General features: G+C 38.9%; 1 protein-coding gene across 1 annotated transcript in view; it reads right to left on the bottom strand.

The window, feature by feature from the left end:
• ROBO2 (roundabout guidance receptor 2) overlaps positions 1 to 22,472 on the bottom strand; it is a 1,075,181-nt gene that overhangs the window by 686,065 nt on the left and 366,644 nt on the right. The gene's annotated exons all lie outside the window — the stretch shown is intronic.

Raw genomic sequence — 22,472 nt, 5'->3', positions numbered from 1 at the left:
GAAAGTAAAATATAGCAGGGAAACTTTAAAAAGATTTCCGCCATGTTCATAACAATGAATAAATAATGCCAGCTCTAACTAGGATTTTGTCTTTCTTGCAAGAGACTAGTTTTCTGTTCATGTCCTGGTTTCTTTCACATAATGATAGACTGTAGGGTCTAAGGAGTGAAATACAAAGACAGACATTTTTATCACCAAAGCAAATTGACTAAGAGACCTTCTTAGAGTCACACAGGATGCTTGTGGCAAAGGCAGAGAACAATGCAGGCTTCCAGAATGCTCATACAGAATGATTAAACCAGCAGTATCAGCCATAACAGCCCTGCTAATGGGTGAATTTCTAATCAAAAGATAATTTTAAGGTCAAAAATACAGGTATAAGTAAAACTGAAATGTCTGAAAAATAGTAGAGCAGTATGTACAAATAAAGCATGAATTAAGTCAAACATTTACTCTAACATGCATAGCTATACACCTGCTCCACTGTGCTTAGTAGCTACATGTGGAGCATATACATGTGATCTCATGCAGCTGAAGAACTCAGTAAGAGAATTCAAATTATTACATTTCACTTCCTGTTAAACATATTGAGTGTATTAAGATCCCACCCATTTTGATACTGTTTAATATACTTCCAAGACAGCAATTATATCCTTTTCATAGAGAAACCAACCCACCTTAGCATAAGGAAATTTCATATTTGCTGCAAAAGACCATGCATGATGTGAAGAAGCAGAGCACAATAAAAACTGACTAATCTTAGGAGAATAGGACTGTCATTGCAAACTATAAATAAACAAAACCTTAGATTGTATTGGTCTATCCCTTATATACATATACACACCAGAATTTGAACAAAAATCTTGTCATTGCGTGACTTCTCTTCAATGTGTTAGTCACACAAAATGTTTTTGAGAAGTGTTATAGTAAGTGGTCCTTTTCACTTTATTTACCACAAAATGAAACCGCAAAATTAATTAGATCCTATTGCTAATCAGAGGGATCTGCTCCAAAGGAATACTCTGACATATTGGTAACTTGGTAATGTGTTAAATTTCTCTAGGCCAGTAATTTTTCTTGGCTTCCTTTACATAAACATCTAATAATAAAAAAAAAAAAAGTAAATCAACACAGTTTTATTGAAGTCTGTGTTGATTTAAACCATCTGAAGTTCTGGCTCAGTACTGAGAAAAGATTATTTGTTATTGCAAGCAAAGCATACGTAAAATCTAGGATATTTTCTTTCGAGGCTTGGCTGGAAATGTTGTTCTTGGGTGCGTGAAGAAAACTGAAGACAAACATTTTGAACATGAAAAAAAATTTCCTCAGATTTTATGACCTCTGAAGAAAAAAGCTGATTGATTTATATAACTTAATTCTACATGCCTAGTTTTGTGTTGCTGCTTATCAAACATGCTTTCTTCCATTATAAAGTGAACCAAATCCTTGCTCAGTTAATTTCTGTAATGTATCAGCTGATGCCATCATAATTAAGATTTCTTTAATTCCCTTGATCACTATCTTCATTGAGTCACAGAAATGTCTTGAATAGATCAGAAACTCCTGAACCTACCCATCTGTCTGGAATCCAAATAAGAGCCAGTAACAGTAGACTCACCAAAGAAAAAAAAAAAAATCAAATCAAATCAAGCCAACAGGAATTCTAATTGCTAATTAAGTCAAATTTTTGCTTAGCTCAGCAAAAAGGAGGTAGCCAGTTGCAAGGGACACCATGATCATCTTTGGTTCTTTATTCTTACTGCTGCAATCCTGAATGCTTTAACTAGCACATGTTCACTGTTTTTTGCAGGATAAAGACTAAGTTAAAAAGAAAGATACAAAACATATGCAAGAAAATAAATGGAATACGTATTGCAAACAAGCATTTAGGACTGCAGCTCCATCCTGGTACCTTTTCCCCATTTGATAAAAATATAGATTTTACAAAGACGAAAATTGAGCTTTCTTCCCTATTGTTATGTAGCATCTATATAACAAAAGGGAAATAAACATTATTTTCCCTACATTATTCCTTTTGTAATAATAAAGATAGTCAAAGTGGCTCTTGATTTAAATATTGTAAAAGCTACTGATGGCAAACCCCCTGTTCTGACTAACATTAACAAAGATGTTGCTACCTGACGGCAGCAATAGCATAACTTTATTCCCAGAGTAACTTGTGGAGTCTGAGGAACCATGTGCCACAAGGTGAAATTCTGTAGATATTCTTTGGTCACAGTTTGGATTGAGGGGGCCCATTCCCATTCACATATTCCCATCCCTCGACTAGTGAAGGGTAAGCACTATAGCTTTACAGAACATACTGTTATCTTAGAACTCACTTGCTGACACTCGTATTACCAGGAAAATGGGCTGAAAGTTACATTTCCAGACAGATACATGTATAGTTAGCATTTTTATAGACAAACATAGCTAGTTATCTATTGTATATTTGTATATAGTTAACTATAAATATGTGTGTAAATAAATGTAAGAAAATACAGGTACACACTTCTTCTGAAGTTACTCTGAAGGAGTTAGAAACTCTGAAGTGAAACACCACGATAGAATTATTTCACTGACTTTGTTATAACATTATTTTTTGAGAATGTTCTGGTTTACTATGTAGGATTTTCAGGTCTAAGATGTCATTTAGAATGAAAAAGAATAAAAACACTGCCACTGCTGTTCAATTCCCAAGTTCATGAGCTGTCCAGTATGGCCTAAGATCTATAATGTGAGTCAAACAGTTTAAAATGTTTGCTTTATAAGTCACAGATGTAGGAAAACAAAATTTAAGCTCCCCTACTCCCTTTTTCTTCATAGTATGTCTCTCCCTCACCCTACGGTGTGTTAGAACAAACACTCAGTAGGTTTATACCAATTTACCACCCACCAGAAAAGGAACAACACAGCCTATAGCCTGCTGATGACAGATTCCTCCAATATGAAACACAGAAGAGAAGATTCACGGTCATACTTCGATTAAGATATGCACAGGGACCTGAATGTGAATTCCACAACTTGCAGTGCTTCTGAGGACATCAGGAAGCATACAACATCCATAGGTACTCGGGTACCTTGGAAAGACAATTTTTGGTGTTAGGTGTTCATTGTGATGAAACACCACTTCTACCTAACTTATGCAGAAATTAAAATAGTCTTCAAACAGCCAGTTACTTATTAGGGATAAGAAGGTTTCTTCCTAGCCCATGTAGGTGACTGAATGAAGTTGTGAAGCATGGTTTCCATTAAACCATTATACAGGTTTAAAATAAACCTTCCTTTGTGTTTTATGAGCATCCCAAAAGCCAGGCCAAGAACACTGTAGCTCATTCAGTGGACCATGAATAATGCAAATGAACATGGGTATTCAGAGTCCAAAGTTTGAAAGAACAGCATACAGAAAACATTACCGCATAAACGGATTTTTTTTCTATACATATATGGACATAAAGAGATTAATTACTAAATACACAATTAAAGTTGACTTTTAAGAATAAATCATTTGACCATTTTAATCAGGCCAGATCTTCAGCTCCACTTCACATGCTTAATTGTGAAGTTCTCCATCCTTGATACATGAAAATCCCCAAACCAAAACTATACTTTTCTGAAATGCTGGGTTTCATTCTGTTTGCAAGCACTTACAGATTCATAACTCCATGAAATTAACATAATTTTTTCCCTGATGAGATGAATAAAGGCAGGTATACTAAAGTAATCACCTGCATATCAGACAAAAAATGAGTTTCAAAGTGAAAAAGCTACTTAATTTCAAGCAAAAAAACCCCAACAAAACCAAACCAAAACAAAAACACCACACCTTACTGATTGAAAGAGAAAAATTTCCTTTAAGTACACCTATATTTTGCCAGGGCAATGCTAATAGTTCTTGAGATTTTGCTAAAATAAGAGTTTCTTACATAGAGAAGCACCAGAAACTGATTGTATTTACCACTTCAGTCTCTACCATTGCCAACTGTGCACTCTAAATTTTGGCAGTTTTTTTCTATCCAAGAGCTAAAATAAGAAATGCAAACACAAGCAGTAAAACAGTGAGAGATTTAGCCTTTGATACAGGTAGGCAGGAACTGTCAGGTTCAGGTGTAAGAACACCATTTCCCCTAGAAATGAGTAAGTAGGGAGATCTCAGTCTCCTCTGCTCTTAGGAAGCATAGATATGAATTGCGATTCTGGAAAATGCCAATGAAAAGAATACACTGCACCCATGAACTGTAAAAGATAATGTCTGTGTATGACTGCCCACGTGTCCATGGGCTTACATACCTATGCATGCACACACAGACACACTATGAAGTACCTACAGAATACCTTAACAAGAAGGGAGGCAAACCTAAAACCTATAAAACATAGGTACAAAAGGTATACAGAGCAACTGGGGAGATGAAGGTTGTGGTACATCTCAGATGACATCAAGCACGTCTAAAGTAGCAAGCAGGATGAAACAAACTAAGATGAGCTCTCATTTGGTCCTGCGGACCTTCTGGGACTCCTGACAGGAGCCCAGTTCATGTGCTCCAAGAGTGCTTTGCAAAGTGAGATGAAACACAGTAATTGAGGCAACAGGGAAATTATTTTCCAAGAGGAAACCTCTGCTCTGATTTAAATTCAGGCAGACAGCACTGACTTCTGGATTGTACATGGTAGAGAAATAGCAGACACTCATCTCTCTGACAGTGACAATGGAGTAAGTTTACAGGTTTCTCAAACAGTCCTTGCCACATTCTTTCAATTTTAATCACATATATTTGGATGACATAATGCCTACAAAATGCAATTTAGACATACCTCTTTGTACAATACTAAACTATTGTTTTTTTCCTTTGGTGAAGAGTTGAGTGCAACCTGAGCACTGTGGTTCAGTAGGTGAGCTTTTGAAGAGGCAACAGAAGCAAAATGCATCAGTATCACTTGAAAAACATTAGACATCTTGGGGACATTTTCCTACAATCCACAGCAAAATAAAATGCTGTGGGAGTTTCTCTTAACTGAAGCATTTCACCGGTTCATTTCTTGGAAAAGAATTCTATTTGAAAGAATGAAACATAGCCACCACTTAAACAGTTTGTCTCCAGGCCAAGGAACAATCTCTGCGCTGAGTGGGCACAGCACTTTACATGGTTAATGATTAAATGTTAATGGCAGCATTTCAACAAAAGTAACGTTAACTGCTTAAAGCAAAAGCAGAAATCATATGAGAGAGCTAGAGATGGTACTACAGATTCCGAAAACACTAAAAACATTTTGCTCATACTTCTCTGTCACAGAGATGAAGTGAGAGATCACTTAGCCTCTGTCTTCCCACTTTCATGTTAATTTTTGTCTTCCTCTTTTATTGATTTTGCTGTTTCTTACTCTCTCTTTTTATGCACATCTCCTGGAAAGGGCAGGTGTTATTTGGGATTTGTTAAAAGGTAGATGTTCCTAGACTTAATAACATCATACCTGAAACAGCCAAGTTATTGTTAGAGAGTATTTCTACACCAAAGTATTATAAAAAAATGCACCTCTGGAGGATTTCACTGGGAGACTGCATGATAGTGGTAGTTTCTGTTGTATTTCACTCTACATTTGTATGTCCATTTGATCCTGAAACACGAACTTGAAAATCAAATCGAGCTTTAGAGAAACAGGAGAATAAATATCTGCCTGAAACTGCACAAATGCTGCACATGAAAGGCAGCATAATTCTGCATCACTTGTATTTGTGAGTAAATTCATCTGAGCTCTGTGCCACACAGACGACAGGACGGTGGTCGTAACATCCCAAATAGTAGCGGAGAAATTATGTCCTAACCTCGATATCATACAAAAAGTTCATTTAATTTAATTTCATTTTGGAACTTTCTGAGGCTTAAAAATTGATTATTTTTCTGGATAATGCTCCACAGATAGATTTTCAGGCTGAGGTTACCCATGAAATAATAGATATTTACCAAAAAATATGGGAAGACAGCAGCAAAGAGTGTGGAAAAACCTTTCCACAGTTCTGTCTCTCTCCAAGGGAAGAAAGTCTAACTGTGAGATACTCGCAACCACTTCCTTCACAGTCAGCAAAACTTGTCTCTCAAGCAAAGTACCAAACCCAGGAGTCAGCAGCATAACTCACTTTCATATTCATATTAATAGTGCCTTGGAATAAATTCAATTGCAACATCAAATTTCTTTCCTTTACTCTTTAGTAGCTAACTAAAAACATGCTGAGATGTAGGCTTCATACAAAACTTTATGAGAAGCAAAGGAATAAAGATAATCATCTGAGAATTAATAGACATCCCCAGTGATGCCTTACAAAGACAAATAATTACTAAACCACTTACTTGTTTGCAGTTTGTGACCTTACAATGCAAAAAAAATGTGAACTTATAGAAAAAATATTATGATGAAGCAATAAACTGACAAGTTTTCTTTTAGTGTAATCAGGCTGTACACACAGGGAGATATTATATGCCTAGATTGCGGTTATTTCTAGTGCCTCCTGCCCCACCAAGTGGACTAATAGTGTTATTTTTTATCATAAATTTGTATATTCTTTTTCTTTCAGGACTAAATGAAGTATATGTTCCCATAGCAACAAAAGCTAATTCTTTCCAAATTTAGGTGTGAGCCTTTAGCACTGAATTCCATGGAAGCTTACTTTCATCTGAATCTTTGAAACATGCTATTACACAGCCAGTTTTAATCTGCAAAGCTTAAAGACAGAGGGTGAAAAAAATCAGTCATCTACACACGGCATAATATCTACACATGGCGCTTCCATAAATGTACCATAAACTTCAGTTTCTTAATCCTTTACATCTTCTGAAAAATCTGTTCAACATATCTGCTGATGCTTTTTACAAATTTTTTGTTCCAGAACATAACAACGGTTGACAGTTTACAGTTTCCTAACAGAGAGCCTTGCAAAATGCGGTATAAGGTGAGTTCCTGCCTTGGAACAACAAGAACAGATATTATAAATATTTAATTTAGATGAGCAACTAAGTACTTTTTCATCACATGAAGTGAATAGCACTAGAGAAGACTTCCAAGGACAGGAGCAACAGCACTAAGCCAAATGCCAGCTCACGCTCCTAACCCTTAAGGAACAACTTACTGCAGTATGTCTATGATGGGGAGAGTTCCATGGAGAGAAAAACTGTCATAAATTGAATTAATCAAGAACCTTAATCATTAATTTGTGTCCCCTTTTTAAGAAGGTACAGTCCACATCACTTCCACTTGCCACAAAGCAAGTCAGATTTCCTTCTCTTGCAGTTGAAGGTGTCCCTGCACACGTTTCATAGGACTACCACCTCTTTGTTTATCTTTTCCCACTCAAGTCTTCATTCCAAGTTTTCAAAGATGAAGTTATCTCTTTAATACAAATTACTGGATGCTTGGCTGCATTTATACTGTTCTATTATAAAATTTTAAAAAGGCTCAGAAAAGGCTAAAGCATATGCTCAAAAGTGACCTTAATTTAGAACTACACAAGTGAGGGAGCACTTTATTTTTGCAGAAGCTAAAAGGAAGGTTAAACCATACTAAGTCCCAATTTTTTGGCTACAGGGGGTCTCATTAATTTTCCATAACCAAGCGATTTGCACTATATTCATAACAGATGAGTTTTATAATATAATAGTACAACACAGCATATGTATTAAAGTTTCATGGTTTCTCAGGAAAAACATCTCCTACATGCTATTTAGATTGTAGTGCTCATCCTCCCCAGGGACACCCAAAATCACTGCACTTCTACCTAATGACTTTGTTCCATTGATATTTGAAACAGTACTGACACTACAAAGCATCAAAATATTTTGAAAATTATGTATTTAAATAGTATTCAATCAGAAGAAGAAATTATCTGCTAAATATTCTGGTGTCAGTGTAATTATGCCTCAGAGTAACCGGACATTAACACGTTCATCGCTAGGAACCTAGAAATTGCTTTGGTTTACTTTTATTGAGACTTTACTCTGATTTTACTTAGGCTGGGCCAACTGAGGAAGCAACAGATCTGGTAACAACATAAAACCTGCAGAGCACCAGTAGATACAGTGACAGATGCAGCTTCATGCTTCCAGGAAAAGACAAAATAGCACAGTCCACCGGAGGAAAACACTAACATCAGGCTGCTTCACATCATTCTCTGAAACTACAAAAATATTTCTTTTCCTTATTAGGGAGAAGAGTAGGAGCATAGCCTAGTCAGCAGAAAATACAGAGCAGGATTCCCATTGTCATGCAGCCTGTCTACAAAGATGGTGTCTTTCCAGCAAAGCATGGAATCTAATCAAATTTACTGAACTGCAGTCCAAACGGCTGCTGTCCTTTATGAAGTTCTGAGATTTTGCACAGCCAAAGGAAAAGACAGTAAGACAAACTGTGTTTATTGCAGTTCTGCAGAAGCAAAACATAACTTTTTTGTTTGTATATTAGGTATCTCATACCCTGAAGAGAACATACTGACTGAAGGCTCACCCTATTAAAAATAATTACTGAGATGTTTAAAAACATCTTTCTGTCTTTTTCTCAAGATATGAGAGTTTTCATCTTCCTAAATATAAGAGTACTGCATTCAAATGACAGCTGCTAAAGATGTAGATCATACCCGCTCTCACGGCCCAACACCAACACATTAGTAATGATGGTCGGTCACAGTTCTCATCTCAAACATCTAGATAAATTTCACCATTAATGACATAGCAAGGCTCCAATGTTTTTTTCACAAGGTATTCTTTATTATATGCTTGCATTTCAAAGACTGATATGAGTTTATATCAACATAAGTCTGGAAGATATCCTGGATATCTTGCAGGGTTATTCAATTTTTAAAAGTCATCACCAAGTCAGTTTCACGGAATTATGCAATAACACCAGGAATGGCCTCTGCAAAGCGTCAGCTGCTTTAGCTTACACTACTGTAATCTTTTTTTTTACATATCACAAGGCAGAAAATCCTGAAATAGTGGCTGTTATAAACTGGAAGCATTTTTTTTTTTTTTAAGAGTTGGCAATTTTTTGAGACCTTAAAAATCAGTATAATCCAAGCTATTTCTCTGGTTACGTTTCAGCTACTCTGTGCCAATTAAACCTTCCAGACAAACCATATAGAATTGCAGAGAGATACTGCTGAATCCTTTTACATTTTACTCCCTTTTCAACATTCAGTCTTGAATTATGCATTTAATGAGAACTCAGAAACTCTAAATATCTCATCATCTTTTATTTAGAGATAGCTTAACATGAAAAGTCCTGTTGGTTTTGTTTTACATTTTTAAAGAGCAATATTTCTTTTACAGCCAAGCCTTAAGTGGTCTTACTTAAAAGCAGTCTTATCCTCCTTCGGGAGATTCTACTGGATTTGCACTAGTGATAGTAAAAGCTGTCTAAATGTCTAAATCAGTAGCATTTCTTTATTTTCTTCATCTGTGTTAGCCCCAGCGTTAATAATTCTACAAGCTAAAAAACAGAAGATACCTCCTCCACCACCACATAAACATTTATTTCTATAGATTTGTCTATGTTTCTATATACAATGTTTCCAGAGATGATCAATATGGCAATTTCCTGCCAACCCAGAAGGCTAATTACCACTCATTTTCAGAGACTGTCAAGGCAGAAGTATTAAAGTGTTCTGAAAATAAGCCAAAGAGACACAGTAAAGAGCCCTGGAACATGGGGAGGGGTTTTTTGTCTTTTCCTTGGGAAATAGACACATCATAACGGTTTGTATCAAGAAGTTGATTGGTACCAGTGAAATTCAAGTAGCTGTGGTGCAAAGGCAGCGACTATGGGTATTTGGTGATGTATTTGAAAGGTGATGTCATAAAATCATGACTATATTTTGGTTTGCGTATTTGTAACTAATTTCTCTTAGCTTGAAATAAGTAGTTCTGGAGTGGATTTCTGTGGCAGGGCAGATATCCCTCCAATGCACGTATTCAGGATATCACTTCCCACACTACTTGTTAAGAGCTAAATAGTTTAAAGAGGGACTATTTCTTAGTGCTTCATAAGCAGAATAAAAATAAAACTGTCCCATCTGCAGTAAAACCATATTGAATGCACATGTTCATCACATCACCCTCTCAAATCAGATGGTCTGTGCTAATCTGTAGCTTTTAAAAAGAAATCTCTGCCACCTGCACAAATCTGCATGAGCTAGAAATACTCTTCATGGCTGGGGTAGCATCCAACAGCAGATTTTTCTGGCCTTCATTGTTGCAGCATCCTTAAGAGAGAGAGCTGTTCTCTGACTGCAACTGATAACATTTTAATTAAATGTGTGTTGGTTGTCCCATCCTTGAAAGAAAATGTGGGTGGTCTGATGGAAGAAGTAAGGCGTTTTACAGAAGGGAACGGACAAGGAACAGGAGAGGAAGAGGTTTGTACGGCAAAGGGAATTGAAGTCAAACAATGTTTGGGGAGGAAAGAAGAAAAAGCTTTTACTATGTCATTAGAATGAAAAAATTGCCTGTATCGTTGAATCCACAATCTTTTGGCATTGTGTTATAAATTCTGATGGAAGAATATTCTTGTGTTTTCCTTGAGTATCGTAGAAAATAAAAGATGATTTAGATGATTTAGGGCCAGGAGACCTCCTTGGATGGATAAGGGGACGCTGAGGAAACTCTGAGGGAAAAGAGAGGCTTATAAAAGGTGGAAGCAAGGACAGACAGCCTGGGAAGAATTCAGGGATGTTGTCCAGGAAGCTAGGGACCAGGTTAGGAAAGCTAAGGTTCAGTTAGAATTAAACTTGATTAGGGATGTGAAAGATAACAGCAAGGGATTCTATAATTACACTGCAAATAAAAGGCAGACTAGGGACAGCATCGGCCCTCTCCAGAAGCTATCAGGAGAACTGGCTACCCTGGATTTGGAGAAGGCTGAAGTTCTTAATGACTTCTTTGCCTTGGTCTTCACTGGCAAATGCTCTGGCCACACTACCCAAGTCTTGGAAGGCAGACGCAGGGACTGTGAGGAGCTCGGCTCAGATACCTCTATACAAACGCTCATAGCATGGGGAACAAACAAGAGGAATTAGAGATGTGTGCACATCTATGGGGGTGTGATATAACAGGCATCACAGAAACATGGTGGGATGGCTCCTATGACTGGAGTGCTGGAATGGAAGGTTACAGGATCTTTCGAAAAGACAGGCCCGGCAGGCGGGGAGGGGAAGTTGCCTTTTATGTTAGGGATAGGCTGGAGAGTATGGAACTCTGTCTGGGGACAGGTGAGCAGTTTACAGAGAGTTTATGGGTCAGGGTTAAAGGGAAAACAGCCATGGGAGACATTACTGTGGGGATCTGTTACAGGCCGCCTGATCAAGGAGAACCTGTGGATGAAGCACTCTACAGACAGATAGGAACAGCCTCACGCTCGCAGGCCCTTGTTCTCATGGGGGATTTCAACCACCCTGACATCTGTTGGAATGATGGCACTGCCTGGCACAAGCAATCCAGGAGGTTCCTCGATTGTGTGGAATACAACTTCCTTCTGCAAGTAATAGAGGAGCCGACAAGGAGAGGTGCCATGCTTGACCTTGTGCTCACCAACAGGGAAGGGCTCATTGAGAATGTGGTGCTCCAGGGCAGCCTTGGATGCAGCGATCACGAGATGGTCGAATTTGAGATCCCCAGGAGAGTGAGAAGAGCGTGCAGCAAGCTCACTGCCCTGGACTTCAAAAGAGCAGACTTTGGCCTCTTCAGGAGCCTGCTTAGTAAGGTTCCGTGGGATATAGCCCTGGAGGGCAGGGGGGCCCAAGACTGTTGGTTGATATTCAAGGATCACCTGCTACAGGCTCAGGAGTGCTGCATCCCAACTAGAAGGAAGTGCAGCAGGAGGGCCAGGAGACCTCCTTGGATGGATAAGGAGCTGCTGAGGAAAATTCAAAGGAAAAAAGAGGCTTATAAAAAGTGGAAGCAAGGACAGGCGGCCTGGGTAGAGTACAGGGATGTTGTCCGGGAAGCTAGGGACCAGGGTAGGAAGGCTAAGGCCCAGTTAGAACTAAACTTGGCCAGGGATGTTAAGGATAACAGGAAGGGATTCTACAGGTACGTAGCAAACAAAAAACAGAGTAGGGACAACACAGGCCCCCTGAGGAAGCTCTCGGGAGAACTGGCTACACAGGATTTGGAGAAGGCTGAGGTTCTGAATAACTTCTTCGCCTCGGTCTTCACTGGCAAAGGCTCTGACCGCACCACCCAGCTCTTAGAAGGTAGATGCAGGGACTGTGAGAATGAAGACCTTGGGCCCACTGTAGGAGAGGATCTGGTTCGAGACCATCTGAAAAATCTGAATGCGCACAAGTCCATGGGACCTGATGAAATCCATCCGCAGCTCCTGAAGGTGATGGCGAATGATGTTGCCAAGCCACTGCCCATCATATCTGAAAAATCATGGCAGTCAGGTGAAGCTCCCAACGACTGGAAAAAGGGAAATATAACCCCCATTTTCAAGAAGGGGAAAATGGATGACCCAGGGAACTACAGGCCAGTCAGTCTCACCTCTGTGCCTGGCAAAATCTTGGAGCAGATTCTCCTGGAAGGCATGTGTCGTGGTTTAAGCTCAATCGTAAATCACGCAGTAACTCTCTCACTCCCCCCCCTTTCCTCCCCCAGCTCCTGGAGGGATGGGGAGGAGAATCGAAAGGATGTAACTCCCAGGGGTTGAAATAAGAACAGTCCAGTAACTAAGGTATAACACAGACCACTGTTGCTGCCACCAATAATAATAATGATAAGGAAAATAACAAGGGAAGGGAATACAATACCACCTGCCGACTGATAAAACTCAGCCCAAACGAGCAGTGATCTAGCCCTTCCAGGTAACTCCCTGTTACAACCTGGGCATGACGTGCTGTGGTATGGAATACCTCTTTGGTCAGTTTGGGTCAGGTGTCCTGTCTCTGCTTCCTCCCAGCTTACCCCTTCCTGGCAGAGCATGAGGCTCAGAAAGTCCTTGGTCAGACTAAACATTACTGAGCAATAGCTAAAAACATCAGTGTTATCAGCTCTGTCCCCAGGCTGAGAGTCAAAACCACAGCACTGCACCAGCTACTAAGCAGGAGAAAAAATGACTGCTGAACCCAGGACAGTATGTTAAGGCACATGAAAAACAACAAGGTGCTTGGTGACAGCCAGCATAGCTTCACTAAGGGGAAATCCTGCCTGACCAATTTGGTGGCCTTCTATGATGGGGCTACAGAACTGATGGACAGGGGTAGAGCAATTGACGTCATTTACCTGGACTTGTGCAAAGCATTTGACACTGTCCCACACGACATCCTTGTCTCTAAATTGGAGAGACATCAATTTTATGGATGGACCACTCGGTGGATAAAGAACTGGCTAGCTGGTCGCAAGAAGAGTTGTGGTCAATGGCTCAATGTCCGGCTGGGGACCAGTAATGAGTGGTGTCCCTCAGGGACTGGTGTTGGGACTGGTCTTGTTCAACATCTTTGTCGGTGACATGGACAGTGGGATTGAGTGCTCCCTCAGCAAGCTTGCCCATGACATCAAGCTATGTGGTTCAGTTGATACGCTGGAGGGAAAGAATGCCATCCAGAGGGACTTTGACACGCTTGTGAGGTGGGCTGATGTTAAACTTACGAAGTTCAACCATGACAATTGCAAGGTCCTACACCTGGGTCGGAGCAATCCCAGGCACAGCTACAGATTGGGCAAAGAAGAGATTCAGAGCAGCCCTGCTCTGCAAGGAGGACTTGGGGGTGTTGGTCGATGACAAACTTAACATGAGCCAGCTTCAGTGTGCTCTCACAGCCCAGAAAGCCAACTGTATTCTGGGCTGCATCAAAAGGAGCGTGGAGGGAGGTCGAAAGGAGCAGGTCGAGGGAGGTGATCCTCTGCAAGGACATGGAACTGCTGAAACAAGTCCAGAGGAGGGCCACGAGGATGATCAGGAGACTGGAGCACCCCCCGTATGAAGACAGTCTGAGGAAGTTGGGGCTGTTCAGCCTGGAGAAGAGAAGGCTGCGTGGAGACCTCATAGCAGCCTTCCAGTATCTGAAGGGGGCCTGTAAGGATGCTGGGGAGGGACTTTTCATTAGTGACTGTAGTGGTAGGACAAGGGGTAACGGGTTAAAACTTAAACAGGGGAAGTTTAAGTTGGATATAAGGAAGAAATTCTTTACTGTAAGGGTGGTGAGGCACTGGAATATGCTGCCCAAGGAAGTTGTGAATGCTCCATCGCTGGTGGTGTTCAAGGCCAGGCTGGACAGAGCCTTGGGTGACATGGTTTAGTGTGAGGTGTCCCTGCCCAAGGCAGGGGGGTTGGAACTACATGATCTTAAGTTCCTATCCAACCTAACTGTTCTGTGATTTTATGATTTTATGATTCTGTGTAGTTATGCAGGCATATCATCAGCTGGATTAAGTGTATATCAGGCTCTTACAGTCCACCCACAGATGCCAATTGCTCTGTTACAGGGGATATTTGCTGCAGTGCTACTGGAAAGATGTTGGCAGGTTTAGACAGTGGTCAGACACAGCCTAAATCCACTGGGTATGTTTTAGGAAGCAAACTAGAAATTAGATTTCCAGAAAAAACTGTAATGTCCAATGTCAGAAATCTTGCATAGCTTTCCAACAGGACTCCTCTATTGCTCAGATGTGAATCTCATTACAAAGCAGCAAAATGAAAGGCAAGGTTTGCCGATATAAGCGAGGTGGAAGATCTCTGCTTTGAGGCCAGCACTTTGGGTGTTTCAGAGAAAATATTGGACAAACTGGCAGGAGACGAGTCTGAAGCAAAGCTCATGGAGGGTGATGAGGAAGAACACTGCTATGGATTTTCTCACAAGAGTATTAAAACAAATTTTCTGTTTCCATCCTGGTTTAATCCATCATAGGTCCTTGTTCTATCTGACATTACAGAGGCTCCTCAATGCAATGGGAACAGCACACGCAAATAAAATGAAATTTTCATGTAACATTAACTATTTAAGACAGTATTATTGCTGTCAAAACATGTATTTATTAGAAATGGATAAGTGGAAAAGAAATCCTTCTATTCTTTTCATTTTATCCATTTCATAATTTCTAATCAAATGGAGCCTGTATCTCAATTTCTCTGGCTTTTGGAATTAAAGAACTGCAGCTCCTATGATAAGCTCTTCCCTCATCTCAAAATCCAAACCATTTAATTTGCTTAATATACTTAAGTTTATAATATTTAAAATTGTAATTTAAAAATAGTAACACAGACTTTATTTTTTTAATAATGTGATGTGAAAATAAGGATACGACATATTGGAATTTTTTTTTTCCTAAACTGCTTATACTGCTTGCAAGTTTCAGTACCAGTTTTGTATTTGATTTCAAGAGTCCATGAGGAAGTATAGCAAAATGGGTAGATATGCTGTGTGGTACAACTATTTTTTAAATCACGGGGTAGATTTTACTACAAAATAAAGCTTGCTTTTTGAATAAGACTGTATTATATATATATATCCATAGATATAGCTGAGGTGAACAGTGAGAGATCAGCAGGTACTATGGATAAATTCTTCTGCCCTCATATCAAAGCAATGCCATGCTCCACATCTTCATGTCAAGCACATCAGAAAACAAGTACCTGAAAATAGCTCCATCAGTACCAAGTCACCCAAATTCACCTTGAAACAGAATTTTTTTGAAGATTACCATAACCTGTTCTTCCTGGAAAGCTTTTAAAAATATCTCCTCAGCAACTTCAACAGCTTCATTTGAAAGACTACCCTATGTATGGCACTTGAATTCAAAGGATTTGCAGTTACATTTCCATTTAGCAGAGTTCAATAGAATATGCCTGGTCCAATAATATATAATAGGATTTTACTTCATTGTTTCTACTGAAAAACCTTAATTAAAAAAGCAGAGCTGATATTGCTAGGAAATGTTAAGATTTCCAAGCATGCTAACACCTTTGAAAGCAAACTAAGAGAATTTTCTCCAGTAATATTTTTAAAATCACCATATAAATGTGAACTAATCATACGACAATGGAATAAGGTAAAACGCTGAATGTTCTGAGTGACAGTGCTCTTATTTATGAGCAAGTATGATACCTCCATTAAATACTATGGTATCAAACTGAGTATCCAGTACTTAGAGGAAATTTGATGGTTTCTGAGATATACACCAGGTGACAGCTTGACTGAAGAAAAAGGAAATGGTATGTAAACTTGCACTAGAATTGTTTTAGAATAATGTTCATCTGTTCTAAAAGATTATGCCCAGTTTTGATCAACAGTTGCTGCTTTTTCTAGAAAAGGGCTGAATTTAGCGTCTCAAATCCTACTAAGGAAACATCATCATGTGATGGTCCCAGCAAGGTTGCATACTTCTAGTTATGAGTTTAACAGTTTCTCATTTTTAGTGATGCATAGTAAACTTCTTTAGAGCTAAGGCCCTCGTATAAGAGCTCCATCAAGGAGAGCTCGAGTCCCTGCACACTGCTGGGTAACTACTGCTTCGCTATTCTGTGCAGCTTTAGGGTCACAGTTTATGAGCATTAAGTAGCTGCTTAGCATGCACTTTCATGTGTTGAGGTGAAACAGCATGCCAGCAGAGCCAGTCATCCCCACAAAGAGGAATATAAGGCAACCAGCTAAACTGATCTTTTAATCAAACCACCTTGTACATCCATTAGCAGTCAGATAAAAAGTATAGAGCAGAGAAAGAATTACTGTGATACACTCTACCTGTAATACTGGAATAGGTGTCAACAGCTTGATGACATCTCAGACCTTCAATCCCAACACAATAGCATATAGTTTAGGATACAGGGTTGACAGAATAGGACCTTTCAAATTATAACAGTAACAATCCTTTGGGGAACAGGAGATAATGGTAGGTACATAGGGCACTCTTTTTTTTTTTTTTTTTTTGGTTTTGGGTTTTTTTGGGGTTGTTCTTGTTTTGGTTTTTTGAGTGAAAGGTGGCTTGATACACACCACTCCTCCTGAGTTTGGATACAGTGAACCACTTCTCAGTGGTACTAAACACACTAAGAGCACTTTAAAATACCCTTCTGAAGCTGCTGCTCTTCAGGCCAAGATGAAAAGTGGAACAAGAACTGATGTCTACTGAACCCTGGTCAACTTGTCACATTGTACTTGCTACAAAACAAGCTGTTCTAAAGATGAAACCCTGTTCTATTGGTTTGAGAAACCAGTATTTTTTAAAAGACGGGGAAAAAAAACCCTAATCTATGGCATAGTTTACCAAAATTAGGAAAAAAAATAAATCCTAATTGTACATAAATGAGTATAAAATATAAAAATATGAGCCAATGAGCTTTATGGACAGGTAAAGCTTATCACCAGTACTGTCACAACAATTCTTCAGTTTATGTACTGCGGTTCAGAACAAGTCAGCTACCTAATCCAAGGTCCATGTGTTGGGATGGCAGGATTTGGGGTTAAAGTTATTCCTGGTTGCCACCCAATCATTTGCTGTGGACAAGGTAACCCTGTGAACGGCTGCTGAAGAGTCCACACATCGCTGCCCCTCAGCCTGCCAGAGGAGCCTGCCCCACAGACCTTGTGTTGCCCAACCATCACAGTGAACCCCAGTGAAGAGCAAGGCTCTCCCTGTGCTCAGTTGTCAAGGTTTATGCAGTCCTGTGGATAATTTAATTCTCAAACTAAATTTGACAGATTGAAACACTTCCGTATACTTTCCTAGTCTTCTTCCCACTTGGGAGAGGGGGGCAAAAGAGAAAGTGTTGAAAAATATTCTGCCACTTTGTCCAATTTTTGCATGCAAGAGTCCCAAAAGCAAGGCTATGAAATATTTCATGGTTGTTTTCTCTGTGTTGAAAATTATTGAGCTTAGACCCAAAATATAGCAGTTAAATTGCTTTTTTTTTTTTTTTTGGTGTGTGTGTGTGTTGTACAGTAGAATTTGCCATTTGCCATAAATAACTTTTTCCCCCCTCCCCTAAGAATACAGTGGAAAGAAAAAAACTCAGTAAAATATTTACTATCCATAAAAGTCTAGTGACAAATGAGTGTTACCAGTTTATTCTTGTTAATTTAGCACACCAAAAAGAAAAAAGATCTCTTTAGGAGCAATACTTTTTCCTAGTAAAAAAAGGCATTATTTTAAACCATACATTTAAAATGTGTAACAAACTTCTGGAAAGCATATGGGCTCTGATTGTCAAACATATGCCATAAATTCATAGGCAGAGTCAGGGCAAATCATTTGACCTTCTTGTGGCTCAGACAATCCAGCTGTAAAATTAGATGAAAGCAGAACTGAAAAACAGATGCTGCTGCATCCAATTTGAGCTTTCTTGAACAAACAATAAGAGAGCAGAATTAATGTCTGGTATGAACTGCAACATTTAATCTGATGCTTAGTTGCACAATCTGTAAATTAATTTAAAAAAAATGAAAAATTGTGCTGCAGGTATCATATTCAATTTTCTAATTTACAAATTTCTTACATGTTTCCAAAGGCAGGCAGTAGCTACCTGGAGAACTGAGCCTCTGGCCTTTGGCAAGGAAAGTTTGCCCAGAGTTGGGTACTGCAGTTTAAACCATCTGTCACATCTGCTCGGGACCTGCAAGAGCTTGGAGGGGCACCCAGAGAGAAGTCCAGGCCAAAGCCCATGACATATGCATTGATTTAGTTCATTTTCTAGGCAGTCAGGCACCCCAGAAGCTCTAGCTGGAATCTGAAATTCCCTTTTCCTCTCATTATGGCATAGGAAAATCTACTTTTTGTTCACATCTAGGTTGCCAGGTTCTACAGGACTCCAGCTTGTTGGCCCTCAACAATAGTGTAATACAATGTCCAGTCCAGCAGGCTCTGTCTTCCCTGTTAGGAGGAATCAGTCACACCTATTCTAGCATGTGTGTACATATCTTGTAGCACATCTGTGCCATCACAGGTGGTGGAGTCCTTATAAACCTTAAAAACAGAGTTTGCTCGCAGGCAGGCAGGCTCAACGTGAGCAGTGGCAGCTGCAGACGCCCATGAGGGAATATGAGTTTCCACCTTGCTGGGTTTGGATTTGCTTAGAAGTTTTTATTGGGAATGTATTTAAATATCCTGATGGCAATTTGAAAAAGTACAAAAAAGCACCACCACCAGATCACACACCCACAACTCCAGTCTGCTTGCTTCTACTTGAACTTTGAAATATACACTGCTCCTGTCAGTACAGCATTGAAGGTTTTATTGAAAAGGTAAATGAAGCAACTTATCTGAATTTGCACCCTTTCTGTTGACCTCACTTTTTGGAGGTGGGGAAACTTGGAACAATCAAATAAACAAAAAACCCTGGTAAGTTTCATATAAGGGAGAAAGAAATTGTGGTGCATGTTTTTTTCTACCCTTGTCCATCTATTGACTACATAAAGTACTCAATGAATTCAGTCAGAGCTTCCTCACTCACTTTTCCAAAGCAGAAACTATTCCCTGTTTAAATGAATTGCCTTTCCTTAACCTTGTTGGTGGAAGGTGCTTGCTTAAGCCAAGCAACCACAAACCAGTTTTTGCTGTCACAGGTATTTCAGAGCTCTAAGTATAGTGGTATGGGCTCCTCCTGATGATACTGGGTTTAGAACATACTGTAATTAAACCCAATTGAGCCAGAACACTAAAATATGTTTCAGGTTTGGTTTTGGAGTTTTTATAATGCTGTACAATTGTGCCGACAGTTGTAGTTCTTGTTACAAATAATAAGGAAATCTGCTGTACTGGAGAATGTCCCTGTCTGTGGCACAGGGTTGGAAGTGGATGCACTTTAGGGTCCCTTCCAACCCAAATCATTCTGTGATTCTGCGAAATGCTAGTAGGTAGTGTATTATATTTTTGGTGTCAGAAAAGCAAATAAATTCTCCCTAAATATATTAAGCCTGGTTTTGCCCTGTAGGATTCAAGCTGATGGAAACACATTTCTTCTATATACACCTCATACCTTTGAAGCTGTTTATGAGGAAGAAGTTATTATATTAATTATCCTGTCATTCTGAAATTTAATTCATGTAGCAATATGAGGATTATGTCCTACGGGCACATTATATTTTCAGATAAAGATTTTGTATCATTATTTCAAAAAAGCCCCCTTTATTTTCAACAAAATTGCTAGAGTTCTTGTCATTTTATCTGATTTGGTTCTTTCATGAAACTAATCCATCATTATGTTACCAAGATAGGTTTTGCAATTGAACACTGCTTTGCTAGGGAATGTGTGCATATTTTATATCTTCTTGAAAACTGAGTTTAAAGAATAGTGTGAATTCCCTAGAAAGCAAGCCGTAGAAAGATGAAGCCATCTTTTTTTTTTTTTTCTGTTAATAAATGTCACAATTTGATCAAAAAATAAAATAAAGAGAGAAAAAAAGCAAACTATTTAACAGTAATCAATTCCACCAGAAGGGCAAAGAACACATCAAGTTTCACTGATGAGACAAAATACTATGCACTTGCTTTTGCCTGTTTGGTTTATATAAACTCTCACAGACCAACTTTATCTACATCAGTGTATGATGTTACAAAATCAGTTTTGATAAAATACGATTTTTATACTAGATGTATAAAGATACTTTTTAGAGAATGAATAAATAAAAAGACAGCATTGTTTGGCAGAGAAAAAAGACTGCAGGAGTTTCAAATAGGATTAAACTCAGCTGTAATTCCCTAACACTTTGAGCATTGTGGATAGTTAATATTTGCATGTTACTAGCAATCTGTAAATTTTAATTAAACATGAATGTCTCTGTTAAATGTAGTGGAACTTCATTGCATATTCAACACAAACTTAAACTCTTAATCATCAGGTTAAATGTCTTAAAGTAGTTCAAGGGTTCTCTAAGTAGAGAAGAATAGAATTTCATTTCTTACTAAAGTGATACTTTAGTAGTGGGGACAACATATTCAAACAAGAGACAGACTAGAACAATGAAATTCTACTTCAGATAATACAGAGCTGCCTCTTTTGGGGAGGATTCTTGGATTCGTGGTGCCAGCTCAGTTATTTCAGCCTTGATAGCTTAGTTCCGATACTTACCTGGACACAGCTTGTTTGTGTAATAGTCGTTTCTAAGACACTATTTAAAGCCCTTACCCAAAAGATTTACTGTTCTCATCAAAGCAGTTTAAGGTCCGAAAGAGGTCACACAGTTCAGTCATCTTTTTGGAAGGCCAAGAAACAGCATGTAAATAACAAGCTGCCTAAAAAGAGGTCTGCCATGGCAAAACATGGACGAGTTTCACCGAGTAAGGGGCAATAAGGAACCAAGTGCAGAGTGTGCCTACATTTCTCCCCACGAGACATTACAAAGTGGCTTACGAGCATGGCAGAGAATACCCCTTGCGCTTGTGCCTTCAAAGGTAGGGTAGAAGACACGCTAAAAACGGATGAAGTTAATAAAGAGCAACACCCTTCTAAAAGTCAGCACAGTTCCCTTTCTTCCTCTGTGGTTAAAATCTGTTTTGTACTTGAGGCCTGACATCTAGTTGAATGACTATGCCTGAGAAAAGTAGAGCAGTCTGGTGCCATCAGCTTCAGCTACATTTTTGGTTGTTTTATCCACAGGAACTATAAGTCTATACAGAAAAAAATACCCCAAAACAACTACATGAAGAAAGAAGATTCTAAGGCTGCTATGGAGTACTGCATAATGCTTACAGAGCATGTCTGGGGCTACATAGCACTTCAATACTGGCAAAGCTGTGGGTCTGTAGCAAGATGGGTATAGGCATCGTATCACGTGCTGCATGTAAGAGAACCAGGAAAAATCTTTTCTGTCAGCACTATTTCAGTGTAAAACATTAAGTTTGCGGTTAATGCATTTCTTATTCCTGACAAAGTTAGCCAATAAGCAGACACACACACACACACATAAAATATAATCCCCAAGTCAGGAATATAAATGGCTCAAGAGTGCAAGTTACTGTTTTCATAATCTAAGTCAGGGAACTTCAGCAGCCCTTGGATGTCCATATGGGAGAGAACAGACAAGAAAAGGTGAAGAGTAAGGAGAACCTCAGAAGTATCATTTTTGATAGCATGTGCAAGGCTTCTTCAGGAACCTCTGGAAAACTTCCAACTTAGAGACAGAGAAATTTCAAACTCTTTACATTCATATAACCAAGCTGTGTTCTTGCACATCCCTAGCTCTTTAGTCTGCCCACTGACAATTTAGGGAAATTGTAAATTACTATTAATTATGAAAGTTATTCTCAGAATATGTTACTGTATACTATGACAATCATTTTTCCAGAACATTAGTGCACAATATTACTATAATTATTCAGCCCCCAAGAATAAAAGCAAAACAAAAAAAAAAGGAATTGACTAATGGCTAATAGTTCATATTGTGTTGGTTCACCTTTTACATAAAAGTGAAGATGCAGCAAAAACAATACAAAGTTCAAAAATCTTCAATTAAAACTTATGGTTGATTTCCAATGATATGAATAATTAATAAAATAATTTCA

This window comes from Lathamus discolor, chromosome 4 (genome assembly GCF_037157495.1).
Source record: "Lathamus discolor isolate bLatDis1 chromosome 4, bLatDis1.hap1, whole genome shotgun sequence".
NCBI lineage: Eukaryota > Metazoa > Chordata > Aves > Psittaciformes > Psittacidae > Lathamus > Lathamus discolor.
This window is presented reverse-complemented; position numbering and strand designations above follow the sequence as displayed.